The sequence below is a fragment of the Perca fluviatilis genome, chromosome 16, assembly GCF_010015445.1.
Source record: "Perca fluviatilis chromosome 16, GENO_Pfluv_1.0, whole genome shotgun sequence".
Taxonomy (NCBI): Eukaryota; Metazoa; Chordata; class Actinopteri; order Perciformes; family Percidae; genus Perca; species Perca fluviatilis.
Genome location: NC_053127.1, coordinates 378,687 through 391,205, shown reverse-complemented (window position 1 = coordinate 391,205; position 12,519 = coordinate 378,687).

Sequence of the window (12,519 nt, the reverse complement as noted above, 5' to 3'; positions counted from 1 at the left end):
TGAGGGCGTGCCCTGACAGTAGCTAGGTAAGGACTACTAGCCAGTCAGAAGCAGAGTACTTTGGGTTCCAGCCTGAAATCCCAAATCGTGACAAAAAATCTGAATTACAACCGGATTATATAAACTGAGAATATTCTGTTGCTTAACTTGGACAAGACGTGGAGGAGTGTTACGAGGTCCGGCAGAACTACAACCCTGAAGATACTAAAGGTGAATCTCCTCCGCTCTCACATGATCCTTAAAACAGTTAGAACACCCTGACTAATAATCCTTTTTGCTGAGTCATGGCTGATCTGTAACAGTGAGCACAATCTTACTAATAATGCTTTTTGCTGTGTCAGAGCTGCTGGGGAAGGGTTACACATCTACTTCTAAAGATCTTGTTGTATTCCCTGTAACAGAAAGGTCAGATGGTTCCTGTATCTTTGTCTCTGAGAGTTTATCAGATGGTTTCTGGCTGATTCTTCCACACATGACTAAACAGGAGAACACAAATCAACGTGGTGAATACAGTGCATGTAGAAGTGATGTACAGAATGTAATACGAGGTGAATGCTGATGTGATTTTAAGGTTTCTTTATGCTGCCATCTTGTGGTCTCATCTGATATTACATCTGCAGTAAATACTCAGCCCTGTACCCTGAATACTGCAGTAAATACTCGGCCCTGTCCCCTGAATACTGCAGTAAATACTCTGCCATGTACCCTGAATACTGTGGTAAATACTCTGCCCTCTACCCTGAATACTGCAGTAAATACTCTGCCCTGTACCCTGAATACAACCTGACAATAGCAGTTTAAAAGGATGGTGGTACAGTGCCAGAGAGAAGAAAGTTGTTAAGTATTAATGTAATCATTGGAGCAATAGATGGCAGGCAGCTCTTAACCAGGCTTGTTGGAAGAGGATCCAGCTGACAGGTGGAGTTTCACCACCATGGACAGCCTTCCTCTGTTTTAGTCATAATGCCGTTTCAGCACGGCATTCAGGGATGAGGAAGAGTTGTTTTTACTGTCAGTGAATAGCACCAAGTGAAAGTCAATGTTTTCGTTATATCTAGTGACTATGGCCCAATCCCAATGTCCGGACTCACAGACTCACGGACTTTGGTGCGCGTTCTCGCGAAATTCGTCAGGGCTTAGGGTTGTCCCAATGTGGAATTTCAAAGGGCGTGAGGGTTTGAGTACACACTTACCGAGCCCTTTCCGTAAGTCTGCATCGATGCAGACTTCACCAAAGGGAATTACCCACAGTTCAAAGCGTTGTGACGTTTACCGCGGAGACGATAGGAAATCCGAAAATTACGAAGGTAAACAACAGCGCACGACCACGCCGACCGAGAAACGGACCAACCTGTTGTCCAGCTTGTAAAACAAGAGTTTGGATTCAGGCAGCCGTCTCCTGGGCCTCGGCCGTGTGAAAAGCAACAAACTTAAAAGGACAATTCCCAAACCGGCAAGTGTTAGCAACATCTTTGTTATTAAACGTCGCCAAGGTAACATGTGATCTCGTGAAGCGCCGTCCCAATCCCATTTATACCTATCCGAGCCCATGTGGCCTCACACACTCGCTCACTTAGTACCTGAGATCACTTAAGTCTGTGAGTCCTTAGTCCTTAGTCCTCAGGGCTCACTTTGGGATTGGGCCAGTGATCATGTCGTTAGTTCAGATAAGTACCAAAAATCCCCCGACGGTTGTAAACACATATTGATTAGATATCTCACGTTTTGATGGTAGCCTACTTGCTCCAGTAACAACATATTTGCCTAGTGTTTATTTATTACTTGTTATCTCGTCTCTCCTTCAGTCCTCTCTCCTTGTCTCCTCTCTCCTTGTCTCCTCTCCAGGCATCTACAGGTGAGCTCCTTCCTTAACCATGGTCCGGTTCGTTTATAGTGTGAAAGCATTTTTTGGATGGTTCAGACTTTCGGACCAAATAAGAAGCTCTGGCAGGCTCTCCTTGTGTTATAAGACTGGGGAAGCTCCTTTAAGGCGAGACACTACAGGTGGATAGGGTAACATTTTTAACTTACTGATATCACCATGAAACTTTACCAGTTGATTACTCACATGAATAGGAGAAAAATATGTATTGCAATTTTTTGTAATTTTATGTTTAAATATGCTAATCAGGCTATATCTAATTAAATATGCGCTAATTTGCATATATTTTGACGTGACGAATCTGACCATTGAAAAAAAACAAGGTTCAAAATTATTTTTGCATTTTGTTGATATATTCAAAGAAAATACTTAACCAGAGGGGATTATGAATATCTCCTTTTGTTACCCTGTAAATCACAAAATACTGCCAATAGCCTTAAAAAATTGATTTCCGCCCTATTTTTAGGCATAAAATGTCACATAAATCAGGCCAAGAATGATATATCAACAAATCCCTCTGGACAAACCTTCACAATATAGTTAGGAATACAACTGTAAAGTTTGGTGTATATAGGTGCTACAGAAGTGGAAAAACGTCACGGCGAGTGTGAGAAAAAACTCATTTTGAGAAAACGGCCTTTAAACATTTTTATGGCAAAATTCCACTAATTTCTATTGAAAGCCATGAATTGAATGAAAACTATCTTCACTAAGAGATTTACACCTTGTAAAAATAGCCAAAAAAATTAAACTTCCCAAAGTTAACACCAGAAAAGTAGCTGGTAGTTCTCCTAGGAGAGGGGACAGCAGCTCTACTGACAGCTAAATATGGATCTGTCTGCCACAGCCTGAGGGACTCACAACCACTTAGGATCCCAAAATTACAGATTTATTTAGTATTTTATAGTAATTATAGTATAATAATATATATGTGACACCTACATATTTAATATATGACATGAAGGCCATGAATATCTGTAAACTGCTGAGAGAGAGAGCGCGTCTGATTACCTCTGCTGTCTGAACATTCCTGTTTTCTGAACGATAGTTGACACATGGACGTACTATGTGAAGGCGTTTCATCATCTGCTGTCTTAGTGTGTAATCCCCTGCTGGGTCTTCTTGCTAATAACAAATGTTTTAGTCTTCTCTGAGGTGATTTTCGACCGTTTTCGACGCACTTCTTTCGACATTCTGAACTACCGCGGAAATGTCAGAGCGAGTCACATGATGATTCTAAGCGAATCACGTTGTCAGAAATTGGCATCAGCCAATGAGATTTCGCATTTAGAGTTAAATCCCCCCTTTTACTTTCATGATTGGTTGCTGATAAAAAGGAAATGACCATTTTGGGTCGATCAGCGATTTGGGTCCGACAGCATTGTACAGGAGAGAGAGAGAGAGCTTTCCAACGGTATATGTGATGACAGGGTGCAGACAGCGCTCGCGGAGCAGCGGGATGATTTAGAACGTCAACTTTTGTTGAATTTAGGTGAAATCTACCGACGCAAACAGACAAAGTGTAGTAACATAAAGATCTAAATGTGTATTTTTGACTTTTTTTCACCACAATTCTGAAAGAATACATGTTATTGAAGACAAATAGCCAAAAATCTCAAAATTGACCAGTGTTTTTGCCTGCCGTGTCTCACCTTAAGGAACAGCTCGGTGCTTAGTGAGAGAGAGTGACGGTGAATGCGCTCAGAGAAGACAGAGCTATCGGCTATCAGAGCAGAGAATACATCAGCAGTTTATTTGTTAAGTGTACAGTGTAGGTTTCCGTTTGTCTCTTGTGGAACGATGTGACAGTTATCGAGGCATAGTATCACTTTTTCTTTTAAAGCCAACCCCTTTGCTCCCCCTCGATAACCCTCGCCCTCTATGCCCTCTTATGCCATACAGCCATTACACATACTGTCAGCGGGGCGGATGGTTAAGCCTATATTAAAGAAATTATTTCAGATACTTCCCTATGGTTTAGATTATTTTTAGAGAGACACACACACCCCTGCGTTAACGGGTCGTCGCTACGGTGGAAACCCGATGACGAAACAAGAGGCTTTTGATTGACAACATAGATGTCCCCTGTATGTGAAATACACAGCACACAGAAGATCTTCACAACCAAACAATTACAATTGATTACTCACATTCGGACAGCTACTTCTGCCTTGGTCACAGAAGCTTCCGCTCAGCTGGAGGATCAAAGGCCTGCTTGTCAGATCGGTCCCCGGGGTTGCTGCAAACCACGCGGTTAAAGGGGAGTCCCCACTTCGCCTTTTCAGGGTGTTCCCCGCTCACACGGGTGAAGTGGAGGACAAGGAGAAAAAAAGGAGAAAAGGAAAAAAGTCTTCTAAAAAGGCAAAAAAGACTTACAAGGTTTTTTGGGTCCCCTTGCTCAAGACGAACACAGGTGGTTTTATTTTATTTGAAGCAAAAAGTTATCAAGAAAAACCAAATAAGCAAAAAAATGAATAAATGGAAAAATGAACTAAGTTCAATCACTCAAAAATGCTCCAAGACACGGGATGCCCCTACAGCATGAGTGAAGGTCGAGAGAGCCAAGAGCCACGAGTCAAAAGGCAAGGGCTAAGCACTTTCGTTGACAAAGCATCAATATTTATATACACATTTCATGGGGTTCAACCCCTCATCACAGTGAGGTGTGTTTTACCATCTTATTTCACCTTACATGGCAATACAATCTTAATGCAGCTATCAGGCTGGACATGCGTAAAAACATCTCATGTGACGATATTTCCTATATGCATATGCAATTACCATCTAACATCCAATCTAACGGCTCAGTTCATCACTAGGTCAATGCAGCCATCTTTCTCTCTCCTGTGTGCATCTAGGACCTCACTAGACACTTACTCTTTCCAGCTGCAGGTTCAAGCAGACTGTTACCCAATACAGCTTATCCATCTGAGGCCTCTTGCAAATACTTCCTCTATTCGGCTGCAGGGTCAAACGGGCAGTTACACACAGTAATTCACACTAAAATGTCTCTAAGCATGTTTTATAATAATATCAGTAACTCAACGTTTAGCATGATTATATTTCTAAGCAATCATATAGTTTTATAAGCGAATCAACACTCACAAACCAATATCAAAGGCAGTATTATAGTTTCAAGAGCAGAAATATATTTTAGCTGTTTTTGGGTTAACTCATGTCAAAAGCAGAAGCACAGTCTCAACTGTTCTTGAGCTGATACATTTCAAAAGCAGAATTATAATTTTTGGCTGTTTTTGGATTAATACAAATACTTTTCAAAAAGCGGGAGTATAGTCTTAGCTGTTTTTTGGATTTTCACATAACCTCGTTCAACACTCTGAATAAATGCTCCAGAAAGAAAGTTCCTGTGTCTTGCTTCTCAACATCACAACAAAACAACAAGAGCCGTGGCAGTAGGGGGGAGCAGCAGTCAGTTGGAAAAACTCTGACCCAGAGAGAGGATACTGGAGGACGGGGAAGCCCGTCAACAAACCAATCAGTTCTAAGTATCTGGAGACGCAGCTCACGTATGTGATTACGGCAGGACGTAGTTTTGTCACGTAGAGATCTTTAGTGCGCTTGCAAAACTGCAGTGTGAAACCAAAACTTACCGGATCAAATGTATACAATGTAACAAAAAACCTTGGTCAGGACCTTGGTTCGGACTTTCATGTTTGAAAATGCCCTAAATGTCTGTCACTGAGCGTGTTGGCAGTTTGGTTTTTGAGAGTTTCTGTTGTTAATTGTTTCCTCTGATAACAGCTGACAGTAGGTTGATGTTTCAAAGCTCTGTGCCAGCTCCAAAAAGCGAAGAAACAACAATCCCAAAGAAAAGCTCTCCGTCTCACTGTGACCCAGACAATCCTACGCCGTGTGGTGATGTAGGTGGAGATGGTTAAAAGATACATTCAGCGCCACATCCGCTCTGCCAAATGGTCAATTAGCCAAAGCGTTAACATCTCTGTGTCCTGTCTGTCCCTCCCTGTCTGTGTCTCTATACTGTTTGTGTGTCTCTATCCTGTCTGTGTTTCTAGCCTGTCTGTGTGTCTCTATCCTGTCTGTGTGTCTTTATCCTGTCTGTCTCTCCCTGTCTATGTGTCTCTATCCTGTCTGTCACTCCCTGTCTGGGTGTCTCTAACCTGCCTGACCCCCTTTAGGACCAGATCTTCACCAGTCCTGCCAGTCTGGTCTTTGTGTACCTGTCTGTGTCTCTAACCTGTCTGTCTCTAACCTGTCTGTCCAACTGTAGGACCAGCTCTTCACCAGTCCTGCCAGTCTGGTCTTTCTGTACCTGCTGTGCCGGGCAGCAGTAGATGAGGACACATCTTCGGAGCAGGAGCTGCACGCACACTGTAAACCCGAACGTTCAAAGTAATTAAATAGATTAAGTAGTGTATACTCAAAGTTTTAGAACAAGTTCTACTAACTTAATTTTGTCAAGTTGGTGTAACATGTTCTTCCTTTTTGAGTATTGTTAACTAATATTTTTTGATTAAATGGAACTATTTTGTGTATAAGTAAGCATAACTTAAAAACATAACTTAAGTACAATGTAATAGAATTGAGTAATAACATACTAAGAATGATAAAGTCCTGTTATTTCTATTGTTTAAAATAGGGATGATTTAAAAATAAACTGAATTTATATAGCACATGTTAAAATACAATAAAATCTCAAAGTGCTTTACCAAATAAGTAAAATCGATCATAATAAATAAATTGCAATAGCAAATGGTCTGAAATGCATTAGACATTAGTGGAGGACAAAATGTTTTTATTTGATTTATTTTTTGCTTCATCAGTTTAATGTAGCCTATATATTCTTTTTATTTTTATTTAAGCAGCTGCAGGGATAATTTTGTATGGAGAGTTAATCTCTGATTCAACCTGCGAAGCAGAAGGTGGCGCTAATTTGCACACTACACTGATTCCTTACCGCTCTTTGGAAAAACACAGAAGAAGAAAAGTTTGAACAACGCAGCAATACTACTAATCATATTTTACTTAACTTTGTATTTGCTTGCAAAAATTGTTGAAGAAGACTGAGAAGAAACTGACCCTCATTAGAAAGATGATGGAGACCACATTTCCCCTACGCCGACAGACCATAGTGATGTCCTGCCCACCAGTGAACGACCTCATGGACCTCTGGCCTGCTCTTAAAATAGAGTCTGAGGTAATATGGATCAGCTCTCTCTTTTAAAGTGAAAATTGTGATTCTTACTCATTTGGCTGATATTTTTGCTTTATGAATGTGTGCAAGATTCTTCAAATTGAACTGTTTTTTTAATAAGTGTTGTTGCTGTATTCTCCTCTGGCTGTTATTTCTATGTAGTTGTATGCAGAGTTCCAGCGGATTACAAATCAGAACCTGCCCAACACGTGCTATGCTGAGCTTGACCGCTATCTTCCTCGACTGATGACCTTATTCAGACGGAAGGCATCAAAAACTGGGAAGACAGCAGATGCTCTGGCTGAAATTTTAAAAATCCATGATGAACAGGTAAATAGATTTTTACATTATTCATAGGTTGAACCAGTAGAACACTGAACAGGTTCAATGATTGAAATGAGCTTTTGACTTTCGCAATTAGTCCACTTTGTTTGCCATTTGTCTGATTGCATTAAAGATGTTAACAGGTTATTTGTGGACATATGTTCTGTTTGGACTGTTTAAAATCAGCTTTATGTAAACTCTTCAGTATATGCAATTCTGTTTTTATCTGAATAGGAAATCCATGACATACACACCAAGCGCACTACTGTTCTCCACGTCCTTCCTGTGTATCTGCGTGAGGACGTCTCTGGATGTTTAAGAACCTGCACAGTGAGTCTCCTTAAGTCACTAACAGATTCTGCTGTGTATTATCTAACCCGTAAATACTAACATTTTATTCAATGTTCAGTAAAACATTTTCTTGTAAATGTCCTTGGTTTCAGTCAGCACTTAGATTCTCTGGTATTTTGGCTGATTCATGTGTGCAGAACATGGATCTTATGTTTTTCAACTCTTACAATGAGACCCAGGTCTCTTTTGTAAAAGTGGTATTGGATTTCAATGGGACTTGGTTAAGGAAAGACAAATTATGTCATCTGTTCTGTTCCATGTGTTAGTTTGTGATTAGTATCTCTTTTTTCATTCATTCAGGATGAGTCTGATGAGCCAGAGCTTGATGGTGTTGCAGTGGGCCTCATTACTTTCATCGGTGACCATGACGCAAAGTCCAGTTCACTACCACCCTGTGAGAATCACTGTCGTCATTGAAAGTGATGCCGTGGTCAGCCTTCCCAGACTTGGCGATGCCTTCCTGGTAATCTGTGGAGTGATCTATGCACTACACCTCAGCTATCCCAAAGCACTGACCAACACTTTTGAATTCACTCAAAAGATTTAACTTGGTCTAGAAAGTGGTAAACTATCCCCGAGGTTGCAGACCCTCAAGAATGAATTAATGATGTAGAAACTCATCTGAAAAAAAGGCTGCAGGGTAAAGCATTATAAAAGGCTAGTTCAAAGTTATCTCCTTTTGTCTAAATAATGCCTCAAAAAGTTACTGCACTACTGCAGGTGTTCAGCCAATAGGCCCAAACTACTCAATATGCCTTTGTTCTTATTAATATAATGCAAAAGTAACGCTAATGTTTTGTATGTTTTAATGTTTTTCTTAACCATTGTGGGCTGCGCAAGATGACTCACATTTCACTGTGCATTTGATATGGTTTGTAAAACATTTACATTTTAGAGTTTTAAGTGAAAATGTTCTTAAACTCTATAGAATATTTGAAATTTCATCCAAATTGCTGCCCTGTCGCCTTACTCAGGAATTAGCAAGGAAGCCAAAAGCAGTGTTTTTTCTTTTATAGCTGTAACGAACGATAATTTCATTTTGGTATTATTGTTTTTGATTACTCCGATTATTTTCCTGACTATCTGATTAGTTGTCTGGTCAATATCAGAAATGTGTGATAAATATTTATTTCCTAGGGCCTTAAAGAAACATGCCTACCGTATTTTCCGGACTATAAGTCGCTCCGGAGTATAAGTCGCATCAGTCAAAAAATGCGTCATGAAGAGGAAAAAAACATATATAAATCGCGACGGGACTATAAGTCGCATTTATTTAGAAATGTATTTCACAAAATCAAAAACTACACAATAGCACCCAGAACAACAGGCTGAATACGGTAGGGTTCCGGTATGTTAACGTAACACATTAACAGTTATTAAACTATACAATAGCACACAGAACAACTACGGCGGTAGCGGCGTAGCGAGCTAACTGCACCGTTGACAAGCCTCTCCCAGCAGCACGTTGTTCAAGCACCCATGTGTGACTCGTTCCTCCAGCTCTGGCCATCTTGCTTTCAGCCCGCGATTAGCCGATTAGCTTTCTTTGTTTTCTTCATTGCATAATCACCTTTCGCCAGTCCCTCACAAGTTTCTCCCTTGTTTCAAACTTTCTTTCTGCTGCTTCGATACCGTTTTCGCTGCATATTTTACTACCTGCAGTTTATCTCTTTTCTCTTTCTCAGTTGTCTTTAGGAGCAGCATTCTAGTTGTCACAAGCATAGAGGCCTCTTGCGGCTGTAGATGGTAATGTGTTCAGTATGAATTAACATTTAAAAACATGTTAAATTATATATATTTTGATATACAAGTCGCACAAGTCACAGGACCAGCCAAAGTAGGAAAAAAAGTGCGAACTTATAGTCCGGAAAATACGGTACTTATTGGGATTTATTCACAGTATCCCCCAGAGTTAGATAAGTCCATACATACGCTTCTCATCTCTGTGCGTTATCGTGTATCTCTGTCTGGCCGCACCCATGCCTAGCTTAGCACAGATCCTGGAGGTATCTGGCTCCATCTATGCTCCTAATAAGTGACAAAATAACGCCAACATTTTCCCTATTTACATGTTGTGATTTGTACAACATGTGCTAAGCTAGCTAGCAGTGGGTCGCCGCAGAGTTACAACACACACTGAGATGAGAAGGGTATTTATGGACTTCTCTAACTCCGGAGGATACGGTGAATAAGACAAAGTCCCATTAAGTCGTGTTCGTTTAAGTGACCAGGAACACATTTGGAAGGATAGGATCAGAGAATTTTGAGTTTTTCTTCTTAAAAATCTCTCAAATTTATTTATTTATTTAATATACAATTAAAGTATATAAGTATATTTTAAAATTATTTTTTATTTTAATTTATAAATGTTTTTCTATTTCATTTTAACATGTAACTGTTCAAAAGCAGACGTTCACGACTTTAAGATATATTAAGTTAGTTAAACTTAATGTAAGTGAGGTAATCGGTTGCCTAAAATTTTTAAGTTTTGAATCACATGTTTTTAAGTAAACAAACTCAACATATTTGACTAATGTGTACTTAAAACAATGACAAAACAAACTAATAAACATTGGAGTTTTATTAACATAAAAATTGTGTGGTTGTGTACTTATTTTTTAAGTTCTGTGAACTTATTCCTGTGGTTTGAAAACTCAAAACTGTAAGTCATAATAACTGAAAATAATTGAGTTCCCTTAACAGAAAACTAAGTCATATTAACTGCAAATATTTGAGTTGAGCTAAATGAGCACTTTTAATTTAACTGTTATCAAAAGGTACAAGTAGCAATTCAACCAACCTTTTAAGTTCGGAAAATTTTGACTTTTAAGTTAATCAAGTTAAAAAAAGTGAGGCAACTGATTGCCTCACTTTTTTTGAGTTCTGGTAACTTATTCGGGTTTACAGTGCAGTCTTCTTCACCTGTCTCTACTTGAGCTACTCGTACCTGGGCAGCGAGATCTCCTACCCACTCAAACCCTGCCTGCTGGAGGTCAGACGCAATGCATCCCGGGAGTCCAGCCGCAATGCATCCTGGGAGTCCAGCCCCGATGTATCCTGGGAGAGAGCGCTGCAGCTGATCGACAGGCTGAGTGCCGACATGCTGCGGATCAACGCCGAGCCGCACTTCTTCACCGAGGTGTTTCAGGATCTGAAAAAAGAGGGACAAGAGAGGGAGAAGCAAAAGAAAGAGAGGGAGAAGCAAGAGAAGGAGGGGGAGAAATTGGGAGAGAAGGAGCGGGAGAAAGAGAGGGAGAAGCAAGAGAGAGAGAAAGAGAACAATGGAGGAAATGGCATCGATGATCTGGATCGTTAACTGTACATACACACGGTGACATAATTTCAACTTTCTGATTGAAGCTCTGGTCGCTCAAAATGCTCAAAATGACCAAAATGCGACGCCGACAGATTTGCTGCTCCTTGCAGCTGAGAGAAGCTTCCATTGAAAATGAATGACTTCCTGTAACTTTAGAAGCTCAAGTCGGCCACAGTGTGTGCGTAAAGTAAGAGAGAAGAAAAGAGGAGACCACTACGTCCCCCCCTCTCATTCCCCCTGCTCTGGTGTTTCCCCTCTCATTCCCCCTGCTCTGGTGTTTCCCCCTCTCATTCCCCCTGCTCTGGTGTTCCCCCTCTCATTCCCCCTGCTCTGGCGTTTCCCCCTCTCATTAACCCTGCTCTGGTGTTCCCCCTCTCATTCCCCCTGCTCTGGCGTTTCCCCCTCTCATTCCCCCTGCTCTGGCGTTTCCCCCCTCATTAACCCTGCTCTGGTGTTCCCCCTCTCATTCCCCCTGCTCTGGTGTTTCCCCTCTCATTCCCCCTGCTCTGGCGTTTCCCCCTCTCATTAACCCTGCTCTGGTGTTTCCCCCTCTCATTCCCCCTGCTCTGGCGTTTCCCCCTCTCATTAACCCTGCTCTGGCATTTCCCCCTCTCATTCTATACTTCTCTTCTATAGTTCTCTTCTATACTTATTTACTTCTCTTCTATATTTCTATACTTCTCTTCTACAGTTATCTTCTATACTTCTATAGTTCTATAGTTCTCTTCTATATTTCTATAGTTCTCTTCTATAGTTCTATAGTTCTCTTCTATACTTCTATACTTCTATAGTTTGTTCTGTGGATAACTGACATTAATGCTGAACATGTAATGCACATTGTTGTTTTATCTACATCTTTGGGAAATTACAGGATTTTAACTTTAAATACATTTCTGTATTTTAACATTTGCAGTTTTTGAAATAAATGATCATATTTTGCAATAAGTATGTGTGTCTGGATTAAAGATTAATACTTATGTAGGATATAAGTGAAATTATTTTTTATAAAATGGTTTGGTAACGTAAAGTAAAGTATTATTAAAAAACGATTAACTGTATTATTACCATTAGTAATTATTATGGTTATTATTATTATTATGAATAAATAGTGTTCAAGTGATTCTTTGTTTTCTGTTTTGTGTAAAGCTCTTTGTGACTGTTGTTAAAGAAACTAGTGTTATTTATTATTAAAATTAAAAAGAGACACAGGTAAAGGTAAGTTCTGTTTAAATAAACTCATTAAATACCTAATATAATACATATAATATATATTATTAAACAGCATTATTTAAAACATTTTTTATTCACATTATTAATAAGATTAGGAATCGTTTTGAAATCCTTTTCATTAAACTTTGCCTCACCTGTAGACCGCCCCGCCCCCTCTGGGCTTCCGTAGGTCTCCTTGATATAGCCCCGCCCTCCCTGCTCCGGTAACTTCAGACCCGCGAAGCCTAACGGCAATTCTGCACC